Here is a 12,181-nt window from a genome sequence, read left to right as displayed (position 1 = left end):
GCTTTGATCAGCGCCCTCCTCCTCCTTGCTCAGTGTTCCCTAATATTTTTGTGAAGGACTTTTGAGACATTCATCCTATGGGAAAGTTGCTATATAAATGTCATTTTTTTTTGTTTGCCAAACGGTCACTGTTTATACCTAGGATTTCCCTTTTTCTTTTCAAATGCTCAACCTGTAGTCCTGTAGCTCAGTGGTTAGAGCACTCGCTTTGCAAGTGAGAGACCTGAGTTCAATTCCAGGCAGAGGGCGAAACCTTGGGCAAGTTTCCTTACTCCACACAGAGCCTAATAATAATCCCTCCAAAACAAAACAATAATAAATTGGTCATTTTCAATCTACGACTGTTTGTGGGACATTGCTGTGCGCAATTGGCTGCCGCGTTCGCCCACAAATATATACAGTCAATTCACTTTACAGTGTGTTCTGTGAAGCGCTTTGGGACGTCCTCCCGACGTGAAAAGCGCTATATCAAATGCAAGGATTATTATTATGATTATGATTATGATTATTAGTATTATCATTATTATTATTATTATTATTATTATAACAACCGATGAAGGAGGCTCCTGACCTTAAAACGAATTGAAAACATTTGCCAGGAACTTAAAAGTGTAGGTTCGACGTGAAAGGAAGCCCACACCCCACCCCCACCACAAAAAAAAACCCCCACCCCAACTGGAGAAAGGGTGAGCGTTAGGACCAGGAGTCGGGGAAAAAGCAGCGGCGATGGTGGAGATTATTCTGAATGGTTAGTAAAACCGGTGGGAGAGCGAGTGGGGAACCGATCAAGAAGTCAACGCCCGGTTGGACCGGATCGGGAGTGGGGGCTCCTGGAAAGTTATTGGGATCGGATTCCCATGTCAGGCTGTCGGGGGTCTGGGGATGCTCTGCACCACAGGGTTTGCACGGGGAGGGGAGGGGGGAGGGGAGGGGGGGGAGAGGAGTTCCTGCACTGATCGCCCGTCTGTCTCCGCTTTATATATCGACATCCACCTCGACGCTGATCGTCATATTGCGTTCAGGGCAGTTGGCTGTCGGAGCACTGCAGTGCCGGAGAAACCCCGTGAAAACGACAGACAGGTCTCTGCAGTTTGCACCTGTCCCGACAGTCGGACGTGAAGCTCTTCGGTGGATTGAGGCACAGGCGCCGCGGGAGGTACGTTTCTTTGCAACATGCACCGTCTGCACCTCTCGAATTATTCTCAGGGCTGAATACCATCCCCCCCCCCCCCCCACCCCCCCCACACACACACACACACACACTCCCCCCCCCCCTCCCCACCACCACACCTCACACACACACACATGCACATACACCCCCCCACATGCACATACACCCCCCCACACACACACATGCACATACACCACCCCCACATGCACATACACCCCCCCCCACACACATGCACATGCACATACACCCCCCCCCCCCCCCACACACACACATGCACATACACCCCCCACACACACACACATGCACATACACCCCCCCCACACACACACACACATGCACATACACCACCCCCCCCACACACACACACATGCACAAATACACCCCCCACACACACACACATGCACATACACCCCCCCCCCACACACACACACATGCACATACACCACCCCCCCCCACACACACACACATGCACATACACCACCCCCCCCCCACACACACACACATGCACATACACCCCCCCACACACACACATACAGCCTCCCCCCCACACACACACGCACACATGCACATACAGCCCCCCCCCCTCCCCCCCCCCCCCCCCCCACACACACACACACACACAGGATGGATTGGTTTTCGGATCTCTTCGCTTTATTCTTATTTATTGCCAACAAACGTTTTTTCGCAGAATGCTGTAACTGTGGGTGCGTTGCAAAGTGTGGAAACTTTTGTGGCGCGTGAAGTTTCTCGTGTGATTTGGGGGTGTTTTTTTTTTGTTTTTTGGAGGGGTGGGGAGAGAAATGCAGGTGCTGCAGGAACATGGATGGATTGAATTCTCCGGGGGAGGCTGAGTCCCTCTCCCTGAGACGGGCAGGAGTCAGCGGCTTGTGGTTGTTCCTGGGTCCCAGCGCTGCAGACGCGGTCAGCGCCCTGAGACGCTATCGTGCGCGGAAGGCTCCGCGGTACAGCGAATGCAAACTGCTGTCGGTTAGCAATAATAATAATAATAATAATGAGTGCAGAACCGACTCAATTTCGTGTCGAAATAATCCACAAAGCGCAGAGATGCGCAGCCAGTGGAGGGGGCTCACCCTTCGTTGGAATCAAATGGCCTCTCGGGGGGTGCATCGGCTGCGAGCGACGGGGACTGTGCGGATGGACGGCGTCGGTCGGGGTGAGCTGAACGAGCAGCTCCGTCTGCAGCTCGGGGGGAGATCGCTGACAGGTTGAGAGGGGCAAATGACACAGAGAGGCTGCAGCACCGCCCGGCACTGGGGTGGAGCGGATGCCGGGAGCGATCTGAGCCGGGACAGGGCAGAGGGATGGCAGGTCTGCAACCAGGGCTGGGGGGGGGGGGGGGGGGGAGCGCAGAGGGGACTGACTGACTGACTGTCCCTGATCTGCTGAGGTTGGGGTTGTGTTTGGGGTTGGGGTGGGGGTTGTGTTTGGGGTGGGGGTTGTGTTGGGGTTGTGTTGTAGCTGTGTTGGGGTTGTGTTGGGGTTGTGTTGGTGTTGGGGTTGTGTTGGTGTTGGGGTTGGGGTTGTGTTTGGGGTTGTGTTTGGGGTTGTGTTGGGGTTGTGTTGGTGTTGGGGTTGTGTTGGATTGTGTTGGGTTGTGTTGGTGTTGGGGTTGTGTTGGGTTGTGTTGGGGTTGGGTTGTGTTGGGGTTGTGTTGGGTTGGGTTGTGTTGGGGTTGTGTTGGGGTTGGGGTTGTGTTGGGGTTGTGTTGGGGTTGTGTTGGGGTTGTGTTGGGGTTGTGTTGGGGGTTGTGTTGGGTTGGGGTTGTGTTGGGGTTGGGTTGGGGTTGTGTTGGGGTTGTGTTGGGGTTGGGGTGGGGGTTGTGTTGGGGTTGTGTTGGTGTTGGGGTTGGTGTTGGGGTTGTGTTGGGGTTGTGTTGGGGTTGGGGTTGGACAGTTGGTGTTGGCTCAATCTCCCCCTCTCGTCTGTGTCAGGACCAGAGCCCTGAGATGAGGAGGAAACACAACTCACAACACACACACACACACCGCAAAATACCATCTATTTCTTCCCTATTCAAGATCACCACAAAAAGCTTTGAAATCAAACGTTTGGTTTTTTTTTCTTTTACATTTTTTAAAAAAAAACTCTGTAGTCCTTTATTTTTTCCCCCCTCCCCTCCCCTCCCCTCCCCACTCACTTTGCGGAAATAAGGTGCAGTTTTTTTTTTTGCAACGCGTTGTAAAGGGGTTGCAATGAAATAGCCCGGGGGTTGGGGGGGATAGATAGATAGATAGGCACCTCCAGGGCTTTGAGGACTTTGTTCGATCAAATCAAAGAAACTTTTTATATGAAATGTCCCCCCACCCCCCTCCCCCTCCCTCCCCTCCCATCACCTCACCATCAGACCCCTGGGTTCGAGATTAGATTGCGATCAGTCTGTCAGATCAGATCAGATCGGGGAAGGAGGTGGGTTTGGGGGAGTTGGGGGGTAGTGGTGGGGGTTGTTTTTTTTTCTTTGCAATGCCCTTGAGATGTTTTGGGAAGCGAAATTCTTCACGTAACAGCTTCACGTTTACTTGGAAAGGATTCGTATTGCGAAGGGGTTGCGACTGCGGTCTTTTCGGTTTTGCAGAGTTTCCAGCTGCAGACAGATCAAGTGCATGTGGTTTTGTTTTACACACTGTATTCAGCATCGTTTGGATTTAGGGCTGTCTTTAGGCAACGATTTCACTCCAAATTATCCCAAAGCTCATTGGTTTTTTTTTAAAAATAAATCTTCAGTGTGTTCTGTGTTTTTTGACTGTGCAGCACAGTGATCTCAGTTCTTTTCAGTGTCATTTCCTGACAGAAGTCGCACAACAGAACCATGGAAATAAAAGCAATATTACCACCTAATGGATACACATCTTGAAGGATCAGGAGGGCAGGGGGAGCTGTGTCACTTTGCTTAGGGGGTCTCATTTAATTTCCTTTCTGCTTCTTGCTTTCGCCCACAAAATACACAGTCAATCCATCCACTTATATTCTGTGAAGCGCCTTGAGACGTCTCGAGGATATGATAAGGCGCTATTCAAATACACAGATTATTATTATGATTGCTAACTCATCATGTCACAATCCATAGTGTTAAGGCAAATGATTCACCTTCATGACCAATACCCTGGACTATCTTCACATGAGGTAACCAGAGGTTGAGTGTATTGTTGCATTATTGACTGATTCTCATGCTTATGTTGAATTGTTGACTGAAATACCTAGGCTTTCAGTAACATTGTAATACAGAGTGTTTGTAATACATTTAATCAACTGGAAAGTGTATTTATTTTAACATGGTCTTTTGCATTAATTACCAGAAGTTGACACTATCTCCAATATATTGAACGAAAAGGCTGTAATTTTTGTGTCTCGTCAGAAACCAAAGTTATTCTCAGCAAGTGAGTCCTCAATATTCATACCTTTTTTTTATAAAAATGAATTGTCAGGGGCTTGAAACAAAGAGGGATATTAATTTAAGGCTGACCAAGGCAACATTGTGCATCTAGACCCAATCCAGGTATCTAAAACTACGCCACTGAAAGCTGTTTTGCACATTAAGAGGGCATGTGGCAGCCATCAGTGTTTTGGTAAAACCTGGCTCCAGTCTCGCCCCTGAGATAGCAAGTCGTGGGTTGAAGCCACACATTAGGACATTGAACTCACAGTGCACATAGCCATTTCAGTGTATTGCTGAGGATGCGCTGCATCCTTTAATTAAAAATGAGGTCCCACCTGCCTGTTCAGGTGAAAGTTAAAGATCCCCTGGCACTATTCAAAAGAGAAGAGCGTTTCTCCCAGTGTATCAATCAATTCTCCAGATAAACTGTTTATTCACTTCATGGCTTTTTGTGGGACAATGCTGTACGCAAATTGGCAGCTGCATTCCCCTACGAAAGTAATCATTACACTTTGCAGTGAATCCTATGAAGTGCTTTAAAATGTCCTCCCAAATGTGCTTGGCACTATATCAAATGCAAGGATTATTATTAAAACAGCAGTGAGGTGGCCGGATCTTTGCCACACTGTGGAGTTCGTGGATAATTCAGGAGATAAGGGGAACCAAATTTAATTCATATTCAAGTGAACAAGCAGATGCCTGATTAATGCACAAAAACACTGGCTTATATTTTCACCCACACATCTGTATCAGTCCTATGGTGACAGTTACATCTGTGAAACTCTCTTCTCCTTCAGGTGGGAATACGTTGTCAGTGTGTTTGATGTTTTGCACATGTCAAAACCCACTCTGTCTGTTGAAAGACAATTTTATTGTTACACAGAAGTATAAAAATGAGGGCAAGGGACAAAGCGAGTCTAGCTCAGTTGGTAGCACTCTTGCCTTTTTATAGTAAAATCCGTGAAGTATTTTGAGACATTCTCCTAATGTAATAACAATTAATTATTTTATAAATCTTGCTAAATTTCTACCCAGAGTGAGAAAATAATTTGTCCACTCATCAGCAATTGTTCCCTGCTCCCAGTACGCTTTTAGTATGTGAGAATGAAATTAAATGATAAAATGGGAATGTGTAACTCGCAGCAGTAATCTGTAACCAGTATTTTCAATGCAGCATTCATCAAGAGAGTGGCTCAATGTGAATCATAGCTCATCATGACTTTCTCGATTGAAATTGTTGCCTAATGCCTGGAGTGAAAATAACTCGCTCGAAGAAACCCAATGCATTTGGCCTTCAATTAATGCTAGTGGTAATGAGTTTCATTTGCCACTGGTATATTACTGCACTTACTTGGCTGAGAAAAACAAATGGAGGAAATAGCACTGTGATGGCTGATGTTTTCAGAGGCTTATGTACAGCACTGACCACAGGCTAAACCAAGTCTTAACTAAGGTCATAAACATATGCTGAAAGACTCCTGTTGTACTCTGTCCACTTAGTGAACAATGTATTGGGATTTGTAAGACATTAGCTATCCCTATCCAAGAGCACAGTAAAGTTTTAATTATCTGTTAGTTAATTATTACAATATAATCAAAATTACATTGGTATAGTGCCTTTCATGTCGGGAGGACATTCCAAGGCGCTGGACAGTCAGGTACTTGGATCCAAGCGGGGGGATTGGGATCAGGAGGGTGGAGGGCAGGGAGGGTGGAGGGTGGCCGAAGGCTCTGTCGAAGAGGAGGGTCTTGAGACATGCTTGAAAGAGGCAAATACAATTGTAAGTGACACAGATCTGCTTCCTAACAGCGCCATAAACATCACCATCTCATTCTTAGAGATTGCCATTGACAGCACCTGCTATCCCAGTGAAAAAACAACTGAAGTGAGCTAAACACCAATTTTCCTGACACTAGTATTTAGTGAAAATTACAGAATCTATTAAACCAGCTGAAAACTGCTCCCACAAGAATTGAGACTCAATGCAGGATTCGTATTGGTAAACTGGAAGAAGCTGATCAATAGAGTTTAAGAGAAATTTCTGAATACTGATAGTTTCATCTGATAAAGCACCTATAAGCATCAAAACATCTCAAAGCAATTTGCAGGTAATTATGGTCATGTATATTTGTAGGCAAACAAATCAGCCAAATTGCCCACAGCAAGTCTCTCAAACTGCTGCAAAGTGAACGACCAATTAATCTGGAGGACTGTTGACCAAGACAGTAGGAGAAGCTCCTTTCACTTTTCAAATAGTGCCTTGGGATCTTTAACATCCATCTGAACAGGCAGACATAACCCTCGCTTTAATATCCCATCCTAAGGAAGGCATCTTTGATAATGAGACACTCCCCGAATACTATACTTGAGTGCTAACTGAGAGTAAATTCATTCCAATGTAGGGCTTCTACACATGGCTCTGTGATCTAGAGGCAAGAGAACCTCTAAATGAGCCAAGAACAGCAAAAGCATTAAAAAACACGTGAAGACACTGTAACTGTTGCATGTCTCAATTTTTGTCTAATTCGGAAGCGGTAGCCTCTAGTGTTGAAAGAATCTCGGGTAGGTGAGAGATTCTCTCCCTTATTTTACAGAAGCGTATGAGAGAATCCATTTTGAAGCATTGGTACTCAATATTGTATTGCAGTATTCTTGTGGTCAACGTGAGGTCAGAGTCACCAGGAGGACGAGGACATATCTAAATGCTTCACAGAATTTACTGTAACATATAAGGATTCTGTATGTTGTACTAAAACGTGGCTCACAAAGCAAGCTTTAAAATAGTAAACTAATCATTTTTTGAAATCACAAAGCACTGTTTGGTAGCTCTTACTAAATATAAAGCTCCTTGTGGATGAAAAATTTTTTTCAATGAAAATCCCCTTTATAAAGAGAAACTCACAAACACTGTGTGTTCCTTCCAGGTTTCAGAGCTTTTATGATCGCAACGCACCTCCGTTTTAGCAGGGATAAGTAACTGCATGGATTGAGCAAATATACCAATATGGTTAATCTTGTCTCCACTGGAAGGTGAACACTCTAAAGCAGGATGATTGCTCTTTGAAGGCTAGAAAATACTTCACTTGCAGACAGATGGATAAACAGTTCAGTTATTTACTGATAGTATTGTTTGCCCACAAAACCCTCAGTCGCTCCACTTTAAGGTATATCCTGTGAAGCCTGCTACTCATCCTCCATTCTCGCCGAACCATCATTTGTGGCAATGACTTCAATCATTATGCACCTAACCTATGGAACTCCCTGATGTGAAACATGTTGTTTCAAATGCAAGGATTATTATTATTGTTATTGTGGATCTTAACAATTGGATGATAAACTGAAGTGTTTTGACCAGAGCCAGCAGTCTTTGTTCCCCATGGTTTTAAAAGTCTCTCCCACTGCTTTCACCTTCTGTTCCTTCAAAAGCAAACTCTCAGTAACTCCCCGCTCTCTGGATCCTGTTCCAAGTTCCTTTTACTCACTGCTTTTCTCGTCTCTGGGCTTCTCCATTGAAGCTTCTGACAGTCTTGAGTTCACTTGTTTTTTCTAAATTGCGTAATAGAATCAACATGAATCTAGGTCGAAATACCTCCTCGCTTGACAGACTGGCTAATAATTGGGGTGATCCNTTTTTATACCTCCCGGTGACCAACCCTGCCACTGTGTAGCACTCTGAGATTCTATCATCCATGAAGGCCTCTATATAAATGAAAGTTGTTGTTGTCCTGTTTCCAGCAAAATGGGATATCTCAGCAGCAATTTCTACTGAAATAATGTAGTGGGCACCACTATCTTGGATGATATCTGCACCCAAAATGTTTTACCATAATTCATCTCTATCAGTAATCATGATTCTGTTGTATCAGAGTAGTATAGAATTCAATTCAGTACCCAAATGGCTGCATGTGCATTTGTGCTGACAATTTCTGTCTGCTCTCTTCACAGAACAAGGGGAGTCCAGTAGAGTGCCTGCCCCAGCAGAGGAACAAATAAGCGCATCATCACAATCTAACACTTGAAGCAGGCAGCCAACATAGATGCATGTATGTCCCGAGGCTCTGGAACTCCATCCCCCAGTGCCTTCGCCTTGCTTCCTCCCTTTCCTCCTTCAAGGCCGGTCTCAAAACCTTTCTCTTTGACCGTGCCTTCAGCTCCCCTCTCGACTCTCTTCCTCCGCCTCGCTCCCTCCCTTCCCTCCCCTCACCCTGACCATTTCCCCCCTCCTCTCTCCCTCCCTTCCCTCCCTCACCCTGACCATTTCCCCCTCATCGCTCCGTCCCTTCCCTCCCCTCACCCTGACCATTTCCCCCCAATGCTCGGGTCATGACCCAACTGTGCAGCGCCTTGGGACGTCCTCCTGACGTGAAAGGCGCTCTATAAATGGAATCTTGTTGTTGTTGTTGTTGATGTACTGTGGGAGATGTAGACACCTCTGGGGAAGTCCCAGTGAAACACAGGTAGCAATGGGAGAGAAGACGTTGAAAGTGCTCAACTGATTCAGGGCGGGAAGGCCCTAGTGTGCTGTGTGCTCTCAGCAAGCTGGGAGCTCTGACTCAGTACAGGGTGGGCTAAGTACAGAGTTGCATTATCTCTATTATCTATTATCTCTATTGAGATAACATTGGTAAGGGGGGGAAACTGCATAATGATAAGTCCGCAGATGTGGAAACAACAACTTGCACTTATAAAGAACCTTTCACCAACAAAATACATAGTAATTACCCATTACAATATGGCCTGTGAAGCTCTTTGAGAAGTCTTCCTGCCAGGAAAGAGGTTATACCAACTGCAAAAATTATTATTATTCATGTGGAACAAATGCCTCAAAGTTCAATTCAGGGAAATGCGAGGTCATCCACTATGCACCGAAAAAAGATAGGGCAGAATACTTTCTTAACGGGAAGAAATTAAGAGCTGTGGAAGAGCAAAAAGATTTGGGTATCTATATCCACAAATCACTAAAAACTAGTTCCCAGGTGCAAAACATAATCAAAAAGGCAAATGATATATTGGCCTTTATCTCAAGAGGCCTGGAATACATAGGGGAAGAAATGATGCTTAAGCTATATAGAGCGTTAGTCAGACCCCACCTGGAATACTGTGTTCGGTTTTGGGCACCACACCATGGGAAAGATATATTGGCCTTGGAGGGGGTGCAGCACAGGTTCACCAGAATGTTACCAGGCCAAAAAGGGTTACGTTAGGAGGAAAGGCTGTGTAAACTTGGATTGTATTCCCTCGAGTTTAGAAGATTGAGGGGTGATTTGAAAGAGGTTTTTAGGATGATAAAGGGATTTGATAGGCTAGATGCAGAAAAACTATGTTGGGAGAATGTAAAACAAGGGGACATAGTCTTAAAATGAGAACCAGACGATTTAAGAGTGAAATTAGGAAGCATTTTTCACTCAAAGTGTGGTAGAAATCTGGAACTGTCTCCCCCAAACGGTCGTGGATGCTGGATCCATCCACACCTTCAAGAAAGAGATTGACAGATTTTTGGTAGGTCGGGGTATTAAGGGATATGGGGAGAAAGCGGGAAATTGGATTTGAAATTCTAGTAAAGATATAAATCAGCCATGATCTAATTAAATGGTGGAACAGGCTCGACGGGCTGAATGGCCTCCTTCTGTTTCTATGTTCCAAAATTTGTTAGGTAATATCAAGCTTGGAGAAGGAAGAGAGAATTAAGGATGTTGACAAAACAATGGTGGAAAAGATATGTTTTTAGGAGAATTTTGATGGTGTGAAGGAAGGAGTGAGGCAGAGAGGTTTTGAAAGAAAGTTACGCAGGGCAGACTTAGCTACAAGCTTGGCCACCAGTGGTGGGTCAGAGGGATTGTGCCAACTCCAACAGAATGAATGCGCCTAATAATAATCCCTCCAAAACCAAAAACAATAATAAATTGGTCATTTTCAATCTACGACTGTTTGTGGGACATTGCTGTGCTCAATTGGCTGCCGCGTTCGCCCACAAATATACAGTCAATTCACTTTACAGTGTGTTCTGTGAAGCGCTTTGGGACGTCCTCCTGACGTGAAAAGCGCTATATCAAATGCAAGGATTATTATTATTATTATTGAAACAATAGCTATCCGCACTGGGGGCTATAATTGAGGCCATGACATGTGCAGTGGACAGCTATCTTATGCAGGCCGCAGTTAGAGTAAAAGCATCTCTCAGAAATACTCTCTCTGGTGCTTTTGTACCATTGGGATCAATACTCACAACGTACACCCATGGCTTGCAATCGCTTGGAAAACAATTGTAGACAACCATGATGGAGGAATCTGAAGTCTGGCAGATACCTTTGGCCCTTGCTCCTACAAGCAGATTAGTGGGTATCTTTAAGAAGATAATCTCCGGTAATGCCATGCATGGATTAGCACAGGTACAGCCACAGTTCTGCACCATCTTTTACCCACCATGAATGACTCTGAGCACTGCCTCCCCCCAGCACTCAGCACAGGAACTGTTCCAGCCCTGCCACTGTCATAAGTCCATCAGCTTGAGTTGCACATGTAGGGAGTGAGCCATCCATATACCAGTGTTAAATCCAGGATTCTCTGCTGCCTGATGCTGCACCAGTTGCTCCTTAATAACTTTTAGAGAGGCTTTAACTAAATGGATCTATTCCTCCATATTCATTAAATGGCAACAATAATTAACATTTATATAGCACCTTTCACATCAAGACAATGTCTCAAAATGCTTCACAGGACCATTTGGGAATGAGCCTTAGCTAGAGTGGGGGAGTTGAGGTGGAGAGGGGAAAGGTGGCTAAAAAGCACAGTCCAGTCAGAGCTATAGATCTTAGGGTGGTGTTTGAAGGAAGGGGGGGCGTGGTGGTGTGTGGACGGCAAGGCAGAGGGACTCAGGGATGGAGTTCCAGCGCATGGGGCGTAATGCCTAAAGGCTCGCCCACTGATGGTAGGGCTGAGCAGGCGGGGGGCATGAATTCGGCTGGTGTTTGCTGAGTGCAGGGAATGGTTAGGTAGCAGTTTAGAGGAGATAAATTATGGATTTTAATTTCTGTTTCTGACGGATAGGATTGTTGACAGTAACACAGCACTAAGAACGATTGGTGTCATCATCTAACATTTCACTCTGTTTTGTCACACAGAAGATTTATAACCATGGGAATGCTGTTCTCATGGATTTTAGTTTCATCGGATTTCATTTCTCTTCCCTAACATACACCCAAATTGCTCTTGGTCTCCTTATAGCCTTAGCTTTAAGAACATCAACTGAAAATTTAAGATCATGCAGAATTTTGATTTTATTTCGGGGCTGTGGAAAGCTGTCTTCCAAATCAATACTGAATTTAAGAATTTTCAAAGATTTAGCACAATCTTACATTTTAAGGCAATGCTTTTAAGGATAAGGGCTTTCGCAGTTCTGGATTGAAGTACTAGTTACTATGGGTCAATCACTGGCAATGAGGGTCTAAACTGTGAGATTCCCAAAAGGAATTGTAAATCACAAATCCCAGAAGTGTCACCAATCAACCCTCTGGAATTCCACTCAGACGCTGCTCTTGGTTCTGATGTCTATGAACTGGGTGTTCTGAGCTGAGATCCAGATAGGTAGCCGAGCCACATCCGAGATTGTCTGATT

At 45.3% G+C, this 12,181-nt stretch overlaps 1 protein-coding gene across 4 annotated transcripts in view; it reads left to right on the top strand.

Moving 5' to 3' along the window:
- The first annotated feature begins 696 nt into the window (after positions 1-696).
- LOC103181670 (synapse differentiation-inducing gene protein 1) overlaps positions 697-12,181 on the top strand; it is a 44,156-nt gene continuing 32,671 nt past the window's right edge. The window contains exons 1-2 of one of the 4 annotated variants that reach the window (XM_007898320.2): positions 697-748; positions 1,023-1,156. The gene's annotated coding sequence lies outside the window, so the exon portion shown is untranslated. Of the gene's footprint in view, positions 749-935; positions 1,157-2,442; positions 2,501-8,519; positions 8,610-12,181 lie in introns of those variants that run through there. The other 3 variants (XM_007898319.2, XM_042333716.1, XM_042333717.1) reach the window with 3 other exon arrangements.

The sequence above is a fragment of the Callorhinchus milii genome, unplaced genomic scaffold, assembly GCF_018977255.1.
Source record: "Callorhinchus milii isolate IMCB2004 unplaced genomic scaffold, IMCB_Cmil_1.0 Scaffold3, whole genome shotgun sequence".
NCBI classification, from domain to species: domain Eukaryota; kingdom Metazoa; phylum Chordata; class Chondrichthyes; order Chimaeriformes; family Callorhinchidae; genus Callorhinchus; species Callorhinchus milii.
This window is presented reverse-complemented; position numbering and strand designations above follow the sequence as displayed.